This window comes from Podarcis muralis, chromosome 14 (assembly GCF_964188315.1).
Source record: "Podarcis muralis chromosome 14, rPodMur119.hap1.1, whole genome shotgun sequence".
Classification (NCBI taxonomy): domain Eukaryota; kingdom Metazoa; phylum Chordata; class Lepidosauria; order Squamata; family Lacertidae; genus Podarcis; species Podarcis muralis.
This window is the reverse complement of record NC_135668.1, coordinates 5,949,990-5,963,539: the sequence shown is the minus strand read 5'-3', so window position 1 is coordinate 5,963,539 and position 13,550 is coordinate 5,949,990. Positions and strand designations below refer to the sequence as shown.

The 13,550-nt window shown below is 47.7% G+C and overlaps 1 protein-coding gene across 2 annotated transcripts in view; it reads left to right on the top strand.

Annotated features, from left to right (window-relative positions):
• The first annotated feature begins 10,387 nt into the window (after positions 1–10,387).
• The window catches only part of CGNL1 (cingulin like 1), a 76,937-nt gene continuing 73,774 nt past the window's right edge, over positions 10,388–13,550 (top strand). For both annotated transcript variants that reach the window (XM_077918998.1, XM_077918997.1), the window contains exon 1: positions 10,388–10,718. The gene's annotated coding sequence lies outside the window, so the exon portion shown is untranslated. The remainder of the gene's footprint in view (positions 10,719–13,550) is intronic.

The following is a 13,550-nucleotide window of genomic DNA, read 5'->3' as shown; positions in this document are numbered from 1 at the left end:
TGAAGCACTTTTCCACCCACCAGGGTTGGAGGAGCCCCAAGAGCAGAACAAAAGGATGGCCATGGCTTTCCCCTCTCAGTCCTTGACTGCCTATTGAATAAAATATGGGGGGGAGGGCAGGTAAGCCCCACCCTGCATAACCAATCACATGACACAGTGCACACACACCACTTGAATGGCAATGCCCATCAACTGAGGGACCTGCCCCCCTCAAATATTTTATTGGTGTGATTCAATATCCCTCGGCCCCTGGGAGTTGGCTCCTGTGGTTATTGGCATTGATACTGTGGCAATTCCTATCTATTGTTCTGTCGGTATGTGAGTCTGTGATAGGTTTTAAAGCAGCCTTCCCCAACCCGGTGCCCTCCTAGCTGATATTTGACTTCCCAGCTCCCATCAGTTCCAGGCAGCCAAAAGTCAGGGGTGAATGAGAAGCCCCAGAGACTCTGCTTCCAGGGTTAATCCCTATACGTTTACTCCAAAGTAAATCTCATTCTGTTCAGTGGGAGTTTCTCCAAGGTATGTGTGACCAGGAGTGCAGCTTTAGTTCCCATTAGTTTCTTTTGAATGATAGATGGCTGGAGAGTTATCAAGGGTTTCCGATGTTTTCTTTATTTCAAAGTGTCTAATCAGTGTTTACTGAAAAGGGGATCAGACTGAAAAACAGGCATTGAGGTTCCAGCGATCAACTTGGGGAGCAGTCACTTAAGGGACACCCCCCCCCCACTTCCACACCCTCACACAAGCATACACACCGAGTCCAGAGCACTGTTTGTGTGATGAATCGGCAGTTCAAGTAACATCTTACTCAACCATTAAGAGTAACATTAAGCGTTTTGGGGCATTAGTAGGCAAAACCACTCACAATAGCACCACGCTTCTTATAATAAACTATTTCAAAAACGTGGGCAGTGAATTACCAGAGCTCCTATCACTAATTGACTTATCTGCTTGCTTGGTTCTTAAAAAAAAATGACACCCCACCTTTCCACTATAAAATGCCACTCAAGGTGGTTAGCAACATCCCCTCCCTAAAAGAAATCAAAATAAAACAATTTAAAACCCGAAATAGTGTGGCAGATAACTAAAACATCGGAGTGCATAAAAAAGCACCCAGGCTAATAAAAAGCCTGCCTAAATAAAATTTAGGTGAACTTTCAAGTTTTTATGCAAGGTGTTTGCTGTTTGCCAGAACATGTTGCTTTGAGTGGTGAGGAAGAGTCTTCATTTAAAAGCTTTGTTTCAAATGGTGCGTTCTAAATACCTGGGAGATTTAGAACATTTGCTTATATTTGTTCCTGCTCTCCCCATGGGGCTTCAGGTGACTACCATTTTATGATTCTATGACAGACTTTTCTGATTAGTAACTTTGGCCGTAGTTGGCAAGAGGCCACAGGAAGGTGAGGTGAGCTAACAGACAAGACCTGCGAGTGGCGGCAGGATGAGGCCGAAGGGTGCAAAATTGACTCCCAGCCCCAGCGTTCCCCAAGGTGCTCCTGACTGGGTCCCAGGAATCAACTGCATGCACTCTGAAAAGGCAACGTGTTTCCTTAAGGCTGGCTGCTGCCTTGCTCACGAGCCCTTCTGGCCTGACTGTGGCAGACACTTTGAAGGAACTGGCTTTGAGCTCCACACCAGACAAAGGAGCAATTCACAAGAGCCCAAACCTGCTCTCTCACACCTGCTTCATCAAACTGTAGCATTTTCAGCACTGTGGAAAACAATAAGCTCTTATCCAGCTCCACTGTGGCCTCGCAGCTAAAAATATTCTGTCTTTAAACCCTCCTTTTACTTGCTAGACAGAAACATTGGTTTTCTCACAAGATAACATTTGGGGTTTGGCAGACATACGCAAGCGAAAACAAGCCAGCTCTTGAAAAGTTCCCAGGGTATTTTTAGGAACAAAGATTTACACCCAGTTCCAACGTAGAAGTGCAGGCGGTTCTTTAAAGAAGGAAGAACAACACCTTGGCCCTGTTGCTGCCTCTCCTGGTGAGAAAAAATCGCCCCAGTGGCTGCTGAAATATTATTCTCTGAAGAGCAACCACTGAAAAATTCCTAAAAACCGCCAGGGTTGACTCTCTGTGCATAGCAATTGGAATTAAATCCAGTTCAACTCAATGGGTCGGACTCCCCAGAAATGGGATTATTAGACTAATGTGGGCATAGCTCCAACGCAGCCTCCATCTCCCAGCTTGCCACATTATGCTCCAAACTGGAAGTGAAAGAAGCAATGCTGAAATCGCAGACAGAAGGCTTTCTTCCAACAGCTGTTTTGCTGTTGCAAGAAAGAGATGTCAGAGATGGGCTGGCTTCAGTCTTCCTGGGGTGACTTAATCTACCAGGCCAAGAAACTTCACATACTGCAGGGATTAAATAATTCAGGGTTTTGCATACACAAAACTGCAAAATCAGACAACATGGAAACTAAAGTTTTTGGATCTTAATCTCTTCATTAGCACAAGTGAAAACAGGATTTTATTTTATTTTTAATTGCCCCATATTAAACAGGGGTTACACAGTGGATGATGGTCCACTAAGGCAACAGGCGCACAGCCCTCTCACATAACACGTTACGCATTTTAAAAATAAATTCTCCCCAACCCAAAAAAATCAACATCACACATTCTTTCATGTTCAAAACACATTTTATACTTCTACTTGAATTCAGAGAAGCTCTGCAAGCATTTCTGTCAATGCGGTCTCTGTAACACTCAAACTATCCTAATCCTAAATTATAGATATGGCAAATAATAATAATAATAATAATAATAATAATAATAATAATAATAATAATAATAATAATATATTTATACCCCGCCCATCTGGCTGAGTTTCCCCAGCCACTCTGGGTGGCTTCCAATCAAGTGTTAAAAACAATACAGCATTACATATTTAAAACTTCCCTAAACAGGGCTGCCTTCAGATGTCTTTTAAAAAGAAGGATAGACCCTCCCATATGTCTCTGAGCAGTTATTGTGAAGATAAAAAGACCGTAAAACCCTCCAGCTAACTTAAAATGCTTTTACAAAAGTAGCATAGTACACATGATAGTTCAGATGAGAATTCAATGCGCACAGCCTGGGTGTGCAGCACAGGAACATGGATTGCATCCTGCCTACACACCCTGCCCAAGCAAGCTTGTCCTAGCAAACGGCCATACATTGGATTTGCCAAGGACACCTGCATAAAGTCTGCTGTTTGTAGACCTGAATATCCTTGTTTGTGTCTCAGATTTTTTCTTTGGTTTTTAGGTTAGGCTTCTTTCATGATTTCAAACCTGGCTTCCCTCCCCAATTCAAAACTGGGTCATGAGTATTACCTCTCTTCTAAGGAGCTCAAGGTAGTATTCATGGTCTCCTTTCCCCCTTGTTATTATCCTGTGTCTGAGAGACAGTGAGAGGCCCAAGGTCAACCAATAAGCTTCATGGCTGATTGTAACCCAGGTCTCCAAGGTTCTCCACTTAATAACTCCCCACCTTATTCCACATCCTGGTAAAAAGACAGAAAAGGGAATAAGTTGGGGAAAGGGAATAATCTTTCCCCACATGTCTGGATATTTAGGATCCCTTCTAAGAGTCCTGTGTGCCACTTTTAACACTAACCAATTCAGGCTGCAATCCTTTACATATCTATCAGGGAGCAATCCCCATGGAATTCAGTGGGGCTTACTTCTGAATAAAGTACAGATTATTTGGCTTGTGTTCACACTGGAAATGGTGGCAGCAGGGACCCCCAAATGGCAACTGTCCATTGGAAGAGGGTAGGGAGAAAACAGAAGCGGGGGGGGGGGGCACACAATTTTTATCCCAGCACAGAAACAACTCTGATAGCAGGGGGCCCTTCTGAACCAAAGTAAGACACTTTTAAATTTAGCTGGGTGCTAGCTATTTGCAAAATTGTATTTGTTAAATGCCCACAGTAGCTTTCCAAAGGAGGAGGAGGAGAAAACTAAACTTGGCCACATGCCCGTGACCTCCTAGCAACCCCACTGGGTCTCGTGGGCACCAGCTGCCATTGCATTACGTATGTAATTTTCCCTGGCTTTATGTTGGCGCTGATTAATGCATTGAATTTGGGAAAGGGATTAAAAATGGACTTTCCCACCAGATGGCAGTGTTGCATCACTTCACTGCACTGCTGTACAACCCCTAAAACTGACAAAGTTTGAGGTCTGGCCATGCTAATTGCCATGAGGTCATCATAGAACAGGAGTCAGCAACCTTTTCCAGCCGTGGGCCGGTCCACCGTCTCTCAGACCATGTGGTGGGCTGGACTATATTTTGTGGGGGGAAATGAATGAATTCCTCTGCCCCAGAAATAACCCAGAGATGCATTTTAAATAAAAGCACACATTCTACTTATGTAAAAACACACTGATTCCGTGGGCCGGATTGAGAAGGCGATTGGGTTGGATCCGGCCCCTGGGCCTTCGGTTGCCTACCCCTGTCATAGAATCATAGAATTGTAGAGTTTGAAGGGACCACGAGGGTCATTATTCTAGTCCACCCCCCTGCTATGCAGTAATATTTTTGCCCAATGTGGGGCTCAAACTCACCACTCTGAGATTAAGAATCTCATGCTCTTGCTTTTTGAAAGAGGCACCTTTTCTCTTCAAGAGAGACAGGTCCGTTGGGAAGTTCTTTCTCAACTAACTGTAGTTGTGTTGAAAGTCCCAGAGATATCAGGAATTCAGCAAAGTGCTGTCTGCACATTTCAGTGTGCAAAGCATTTAGCACTTTTTTTTATCATCTCTCAGCTATGTTCAGGGGTGCCAACTTGAATAAAATATTGGAGGGCCCAGGTAAGCCCAACCCCACATAACTGATCACATGGCACAGCACACAGCAGCACAGTAATACCCATAAACCTGGGGGGGGGGTCCCCTCAAATATTTTATTGGGGGGGTGAAGGGACCTCGGCCCCTAGGAACTGGCTCTTATGGCTGTGTTAGCCTACTCCAGGAAAAAGAACATCACCACATAGAGATCTAATGATGTACAGTACATATTTTGCCTGAGACTTAGCAGCATCAGTAAACATGTTGGTCTCTGAGCTGCCACAAGACTCTTGGTTTTTCCCATCAGTCCTTATTACCTAGGCCAGCCTGCACCAACCTGCTGCACCCCAGAAGCTTTGGACTCTGGACCATCGTGCTAACTGGGGCTGCTTGGAGTTGATAGCCAAAATATCTGGAGGGCACCAGGTTGGCAAAGGATGGCCTAGACTCTTCTGTTACTACTGCCTGTCAAGTCAAGGATAAAGAATCGATATAAATATAAGAATATAAGGATAAAGAATCGAGAATTGAAGTGTGCATGCTATATATGACAAGATAACAGTCTGCTATTAAGAAGAAATCAATGCCTATTTTGAAAGGGTGGCTGAAACAGGCTAACAATTTGGCCATCTGCTGCAAAACATTTAAATTGCAGCTTTTTATTGCCATTCCTCTTTTGACTCAGCTCTGTGAACCCACTGGGGCAGAACACAGCAAAAGATACTTCAGAGCTCTTGTGAAAGCCACATATTTGCAAAAAACCCAACAACAAACAAATCTCCTGTAAACAGCATTTGCAACAGCACCGCCTTTCCGGTAAAGGAGCATTTATCTATGTGATAATGGAAGAAATACTCATTTTGTATTATTACTCAGGTAATCCAATCATTTAGCAAAACAAAAATATATATGTGGTGATTACAATAGTAATAGCTGTTAATGTTCCACAGGAAGGGCAGAGCCATGAACTTCTGGGAAGCTTCTGGGACAGTTTCAATAGGAAGACAGTGAATGGGGGGAAAGAGGAACTATCAGAGGCATTGATAGTACAGACTGGAACAAGGTAATCTGTGTTGCACAAAGGCCTTGACCAGGGAGTTGGGCAACCAACTCCACCTGCTATGGGGGCCACACTGTGCCCTTCCGATTCTGAAACAGCAGTTCTTTCTCTTCCCCAAATTGCATGGAGATAATCTGCTTTTTGAAACTCAAGAGAACTTTGTGGTCTTTGGAACACCATCTTGGGTTTGGAAAGTGTGATTTGGAGGATGTCTGCCTCAGCCCTTTGAACATCTTGCCCAACTGGAAGACTGTCTTCTGAATGAGAAACTCTGCCAGTTGGGAAGCAATTAAACCATTTCCGTTACAAGGTTAATTACAGGCTCAGGGGATAATAATAGCTTATTTTCTTTCCTAACTCTACAGCTGAACGTGACTCAAGGAACCAGACCAAAAGGTGTGGCTCAAATTCCATTTCACTGGGTGGCCCCAGCTTGGCCAACGATGTCTGTGTCTTAGCAGGGCTGTCCCATCCAGGGCAAATCACACTCCTCACTTGCCTTCATAAGCCTAGAAAGGGAGAGGATGGAGAACCTCATGGGGGGAGGCAGCAGGGCCCCACTTCTCTCTCTCTCTCTCTCTCTCTCTCTCTCTCTCTCTCTCTCTCTCTCTCTCTCTCTAGTGGTAGCTTTCCTAAGATGACCATTGACCCAATGCTCCATTTGGAGGATGCTTGTATTTACCAAAAATCTCCTCCTGAATGAGTTCCCTTGGCATTTGAAAATTTCTGCTCCAAATTTCATTGCGTGTGGATGCTGATGGACCTCCTCTGGGCTCAGGGCCTTGTCTGTTCCAGGTAGTCCATATGCTCTGGAACGTCCACCTATGGGGAGTCCCGGCTGCCTCTTCCTTGTGTTCTTAAAGTCTTTGGAAATTGCTGATTAAGATCTTGAACCAGCTGCAGCCTGCTGGGTTGTTGTTTTGGATCGCACTGCTGCTTCACTGCTCAGTAGCTTGGTTTTAATGTTTGGTATCCTCTTGTTGAAGGTTTTGTTAGCTGCCTGTTCCAATGTGTGAGCAGCTGTGGAATTTGATGAGCAGTGGTAGCAGAGCTTTTTTCCTGTAAGTACTTCCCGCGGTGGGGTGAGCTCCCGTCGTTCGGTCCCAGCTCCTGCCCACCTAGCAGTTCGAAAGCACCCCTAAGTGCAAGTAGATAAATAGGTACCACTTTATAGCGGGAAGGTAAACGGCGTTTCCGTGTGCTGCACTGGTGCTGGCTTGCCAGAGCAGCTTCGTCACGCTGGCCACGTGACCCGGAAGTGTCTGCGGACAGTGCTGGCTCCCAGCCTCTTAAGTGAGATGGGCGCGCAACCCTAGAGTCGGACACGACTGGCCCGTACCTTTACCTTTACCTTTTTTACTCTAGGGTATGCAGTATCAGCACTGAGTGGTACATGATTTTTTTAAAAAATCAAAATGTAAAATAACCCTAATCTCACATGATTACATGTTAGGGTGAAAACCACATCCTTCCGTGCTGTATATATCCCACTGCACAGTCGACTTGCCTGGTCTCTGTGTGTTTCTGTGGCAGACTTGCACAGACTGCACCATGGGTAGGCAAACTAAGGCCTGAGGGCTGGATCCGGCCCAATTGCCACCTCAGTCTGGCCCATGGATGGTCTGTGAATCAGTGTGTTTTTACATGCGTAGAATATGTCCTTTTATTTAAAATGCATCTCTGGGTTATTTGTGGGGCATAGGAATTCGTTCAATTCCCCCCACCCCCCAAAAAATAGCCCTGCCTCCCACAAGGTCTGAGGGACAGCGAACTGGCCCCCTGCTGAAAAAGTTTGCTGACCCCTGGACAAACCTACAGCTCCCCACTCCTCCATTTCTGCCACCTGAGGCAGGCAGCCAAGGCAGGAGGATGGCTAAGCCCTCCTGGCAGCTCCATTTGGCGCTTGCCACCTTGTGAAGACCAGTCAGGGCGGCACATTGGGAGGCAGAGAGATGCAGCCAAAAAGGGCACCCTCCACCTACAAGTTCCAACTTGCCCCTTTGCATCTCCCCTTTGTTTCTGCAGGAGACCTTCGCAGTGGGTCATGTCCCACCTTGATGCAGGGCAGGCGTGTTGCCGTTTTGGATTTTCCACACTCCTGGACTGAAGGTTTGTTCTCAGCGGGATCACAGAGTGTCCATTTTGTGTAAGCTTGCTTCCAGCCAACAATTGAATTTTATAAATTAGGACCCTGGGGTTCTCTCTGATTTTCTGTGGATGTAGTAGCAAACCTTACACACAATTTAATCCAAGTAATTTAGGAAATTAAAATTTTGGGAAGGAGGCTGAATGGGGAAGGAGACTGTCATTGGAACCCCCCTCCCCACAATGTTGAGAGGGAGCAGCTAAACTTCCTCCATCTTCATGCTTCTCCTTGTTCATTTCATTTCCTCTTGGGTCTTGCCAGATTAGTGGTTGCATTCATGCCACCTTGAGATTTGTTTGATTATTGTTCTCATTTGACTCCATTTATAACTTATTTTTGGCCCGTCTTACTGATATTTGGGTAGAATAATAAACTGTTTCGTGGCAGTGATGTCCCTGTGCATCTGATGAAGAATGAACACAAAGGGCCTTGCAAAATGCAGGTTATAAGAACCAGAAGACAAGCTTTATTTCAGACAGCAAATATGACTCACTCAGGCACCCAACAGACCCCTCCAGATCAGGAAAGTTGCATTTCGTGGAGTGGTGGTGATGTCGGGAGAAGAGCAGAGGATGTGGGGTGAAGCTGAATCCTTTATTTGCCCACTATTTCCTTGCTGCAAATTGTTCCCGCTGGAATTGGCATTTTGATACACAGAGGTGTAAAATCCAAAATGGCAGGTCCCTAATCGACAGGGGGCGTGGCTGGCCAGAAAGTGAACCGCCCTGAGACCCAAGAGGAAGCACAAGGAGATCCATTCATTTATGATTACAGTTTTAATTTTATATTTATATCTTTATCCTCCAATTGGACATGGGCTGTAGCTCAGTGCTAATGCATCTAATGTATGCATTTTGTTGTTGTTTAGTCGTTTAGTCGTGTCTGACTCTTCGTGACCCCATGGACCAGAGCACGCCAGGCACTCCTGTCTTCCACTGCCTCCCGCAGTTTGGTCAAACTCATGCTGGTAGCTTCGAGAACACTGTCCCGCCATCTCGTCCTCTGTCGTCCCTTTCTCCTTGTGCCCTCCATCTTTCCCAACATCAGGGTCTTTTCCAGGGAGTCTTCTCTTCTCATGAGGTGGCCAAAGTATTGGAGCCTCAGCTTCACGATCTGTCCTTCCAGTGAGCACTCAGGGCTGATTTCCTTCAGAATGGAGAGGTTTGATCTTCTTGCAGTCCATGGGACTCTCAAGAGTCTCCTCCAGCACCATAATTCAAAAGCAGTATGCATTTTAGTGTCTTCCCAAACAGCTCCCACACAGAACGCCTGAGGGTCATGCAGCCCTGATGGGGCCAGGCTCAGGTTCTTAGGCAAGGTCGCCCATCAGCATTTCCTTGGGTTTCGCCCCACCTCATTCATAGCCTTCATTGTTGTAAAGGCTTTTATTCTAATCCTCTTTTTACGCCTAAGGGAGACTCCTTGCCCTGCTTCCCTGCTTCTTATTGACTCTTGGTTTGTTTCCTGAGACTCGCAGGACTTGCGTCTGTCACTCTCCAGCCAGGACACTCCTCTGCAATTCTGGGAACACCTTGGGCCACTTACATATATTCTAGGATCGCAGTGTTGGCTATCCAGACCATCTGGAACCTCGCGGCTTCGTTTTAGCGAGAGGAGGCAAGCCGCCTTCTGCGAGGGACAATCCACACCCCCCCCCCTTTAGAATCTGATTCAGTTAAAGCTGAATGACTCTTTGCCAGTTCTCCCATCGCGGGAGGGAGGCAGGTTATCCCTCCCCCATCTTCAGGTGGGCTGTTGATTGATTGGGAATATTGCTCCCTCGCCCCCTTTGAGGGTTTCAAAGTCCATCAAAGGGCGGCTTACAAATCAGGCACCGGGCCATTAAAAACGGGGAGCCGAGGGTGGGCTGGTAGCCTTGGATTTTTTTAGTACTAAAATCAGCCTCGCCCTTTGGGCATTGGGAGGCTTCGCCTGCAGTCTCCATATTTCCGTGAAGACAGATTCGGACCCCCTTGAAGGAGCCGCCAAGCTCTTCGCTGCTGTACCCGCCCTAGACATAGGTTTCAAAAATCGAAGATTGGGAAGGGGACGGAGCTGGTAAGAGACCCGGGAAGAAACTCTCTTCCTCCACTTTGCCTTGGGCTGGGCAAGCGCCATCTCCCCTCCAGAAGGAAGCGGGGTCCCGGGCGCCTCCTGCCTCCGCCCGGCTGCCTGCTGGCTCCCTCGCGCAGTCCCGGCGGGCAGGCGGGCGCTCTGCACATGCTCGCGGAGCCTCTTTCTCAGCTTCTCTGGATCTGGTTTCGGGCGCCGTCGAGCATGTGCAGAGGGCCGCGGAGAGCGCGGGCGGCCTTTCCCCTGCGCGACTCCGCCTCCGCCCGGGGTGGCTCCCCGTCCTGGGTCCCTCCCCCGATGGCCGGGAGGAGGCGGGCAGTCGCGCTCGGCCGTGCCTGGCTCGGAGGACCAGCCTCCCTCGACGGGGCGCTCGCGGGGAGGAAGGAGCGCGGCGCCGGCGCTGTCGCCGACTGGACGGCCGGCCGGGCTCGCCCAGGGGGAATCGGCGCTCTGCACGTGCTCCGGGGCCGGCTGGCCGCTGCGGGGAGACTTCGCGCACCGCTTTCTGAAGTACGGGCGACGCAGCCTCCGCGAAGGGCTCGGCGCCGTCGGAAGAGCCCTGCGCGGCCCCGAAGCTTGCGCGGCGCCCCTTGCAGCTGCAGCTTCCCGGGAGGAAGAGGAGGGTCTCTGGACCCCCGGAGGGGAGCTGCCCTGTCCAGGTGAGGCCACGGGAATCCCGCATAGCCAGGATATAGTGGAGGGACCGATCCACCGGGAGGCTCTGCTGTCTTTCACAGTTCCCATTCATTTAAAGGGGAGTTTGCCCTCGGGGTTTCCATCTCCTCTCTGAGTCCCGCTTGGATTTGCCACCTGCGGTACCAACATCTTGGCCGAGGCCTGCCCTGCCCCCAGACTAAAGCTTCCCAGCATCCAGATACCACTCGGACGCTTTCTTGTAGGATCATTCCCCAGCTGGCCTCTCCCCCTCCTCTCTTGCCTTGTCAGAATAAACGCCACTTTAGGATTTCACTGCCTACTAGCAGGAAGGGCAGAATTACTACATGTTTAAAATTATGAGGCATGGCAGCTAAATAAATTAGGGTAGCTCAGCCTCCAGATGTTGCCAGACTTCAACTCCCACCAGCCAGAGGTAGCACAGCCAAAGGAGCCCAGCAACATCTGGTCACTCCCCCTCCCCCAAGTTGGGGAAGGCTGAAGTAGATTGGTGCATAGTTGAGCTATGGTCCCTGCTCCCACTTGAGGCAGTGGTGGGCCCCAGCTTGGATGACTTTCAAAGGGGTTTAGGCAGATTGGTTGAGGGCAAGGCTATCAGCAGCTGCTGGCCCAGGCGGCTTTGTTGCGCCTCTGTTAGTAATGCCAGTTACCAGGATCCACAAGAGGGAAGAGTTGCCCTCGTGGCCTGTTTGGGCACTTCCACAAGCATCTGGTTGGCCACTGGGAGAGCAGGACGCTGCACTAGATGGCCTGATCCAGCAGGCTCTTCTTACATTCCTACTGTGCCCTGAGGGTCAGACAGTCTCCCAAAATCCACAAGGGTCAGGCCTTGTGGCAACGCTGCTTTCCATCAGAGGTCCTCAAGTGCCTCCCAGCAAATGGATGCTGTTTGTTTGTTTTTATTGATTTTTCATTTTCTACATGAATGGATGCTGTTTGGACATCTCAGCATTGGGCAAAGGCGTCTCTGTGAGTGGGGAATCATGTTCTTGCGCCCATTAGGCTGTTCTGCTTCTCTGACATTTGTCTGTTACGGCCCATGGATTCATGGGCTTCTGGAACCCTGGAGCAGCGGGAGGCCGGTGACACTGGAGGAGGAAAAGGAGGAGAGAAGCTTAGGGTGGGTTAGGATCCTGTGCAAGAAGGGCTTCTCTCCTCCACACTCTTCAGTGAATTCACTGGACACAATCATCTTTCATTATTTGCCCTTCCCTTTATTTTTTCCTTCTTCTATCTTATTTTCTAGTCCTTGGAACCTCTGTAGTTTGTCCTTAGCAATCAGGATACTTCTTTCCTTGCGGTGGGTTCATCTGAGATCAGATAGTCCCTAGAAGTTAATTTCCGCAAATGCTACTACTGCACAATAAATGTGGGTGGATGTGAAAACTTTGCAAAGAGGCTTAGGCATGACTCCCGCTGTGCAGGAGCGAAAGACCAGGCACTCATTAAGAATTCCCTGTACAGTAAAATAGTATACTGCACCTCTCTACTGAGAAGTAAGTCTCCTTGTGTTTAATGGGGCAGCCTAAGCTTTGGTTTAGGGTTGGCACTGAGGGGAAGAATTTTCTTGCCTTTAACATAAATTCAGCTGGTTAAACCTTTTCTAGTAACAAAATACAGTTATGGGGAAAGCCCCACCATGACTCCACTGTCTAATTTTGTGTTATGCTTGGCTGCCCTATGGCAACCATGTTGTGTTATGCCATGCACCAATGACAGCCATTTTATGACTGGCGCCCACAGCACGTTCTCAAAATTTGAAATATGCCCACTGGTCCAAAAATGTTTGTGAACCCTGATCTGCTTGGAGACATGTGGAGCAGCATCAGCTGACGCTTGGTTTGCTACAGTCAGTGATATTTTTCCCAATAGTCCCATTATTATTTTCTATTTTTTAAAATTCTTTTTGGAGTCTCTCGCTCCCCTCAGACCATTGAAAGGTTTGTCCTCTATAAAGAGGCATTTTCCCTGATGGTATGTCTGCTCCTCTGGCCATTTGTAGAGCCAGGGATGATAAAACAGTGCGCTGGTTCTGGGGTGGTTGATGTGTCACAGAGAACTTCAATTTTTGTACAATGTCTGTTGATGTCATCTGGGATAAGCAGAGAGGTAGACAGTTTAATGACGGGCCACACATCTGTAGCTGGTAGGGAAGGTAAAATTAAGTTTCTTAAACAACTTTGGGAGCTCTCAGACAGTCACTATTTTGGGGTGGGATTCAATTGAATATTGCCAAATACAGGCACTATTAAATTTGGAGTTTTTGCACAACAAGCTCTATTCTCTCCCAAATCAGACTTCTTACAATAAGGATAACGATGCACTGGAAAGTTTGGGGTAACATTTTCTTGGCACGACATTGTCAAACTTCCTCTCAAACAAATCAGAATAAACGCTCAGTAAATACCCACAAACTTTGTGCAAAGAAGTTGTCTGGAAGCGACCTTCCTGTTAAGCGTGATGCTTAAGCGCTGTTCCAAGAGAGAAGGAGACAAGAGGGGTGAGCATCCCATTGTTGACTGACAGCAGAGGGAGGGAGACGAATGAAGAACCAAACAGGTTCAGGTCAGCAGCATGTTCACCATCCACACTGTTCAGGTTTTCACTATTGTTTTTCCACCACTCTATTCCTGACTTTTCATGATGGGCTGCTAGAACCATCTGTCCACCCTCTTCCCTTGTTGCAACATCAGCCTAGGACAGCAGGTTTAAACCTCCCTGTCCTTTTTCCTTGTCTGTTGTGGGGCTGCTTTGTCCCATGCTTTGGGGAAACTTCACTCATTTCATTCTGAGCAGTAGCTGTATCGGGAAAGGAC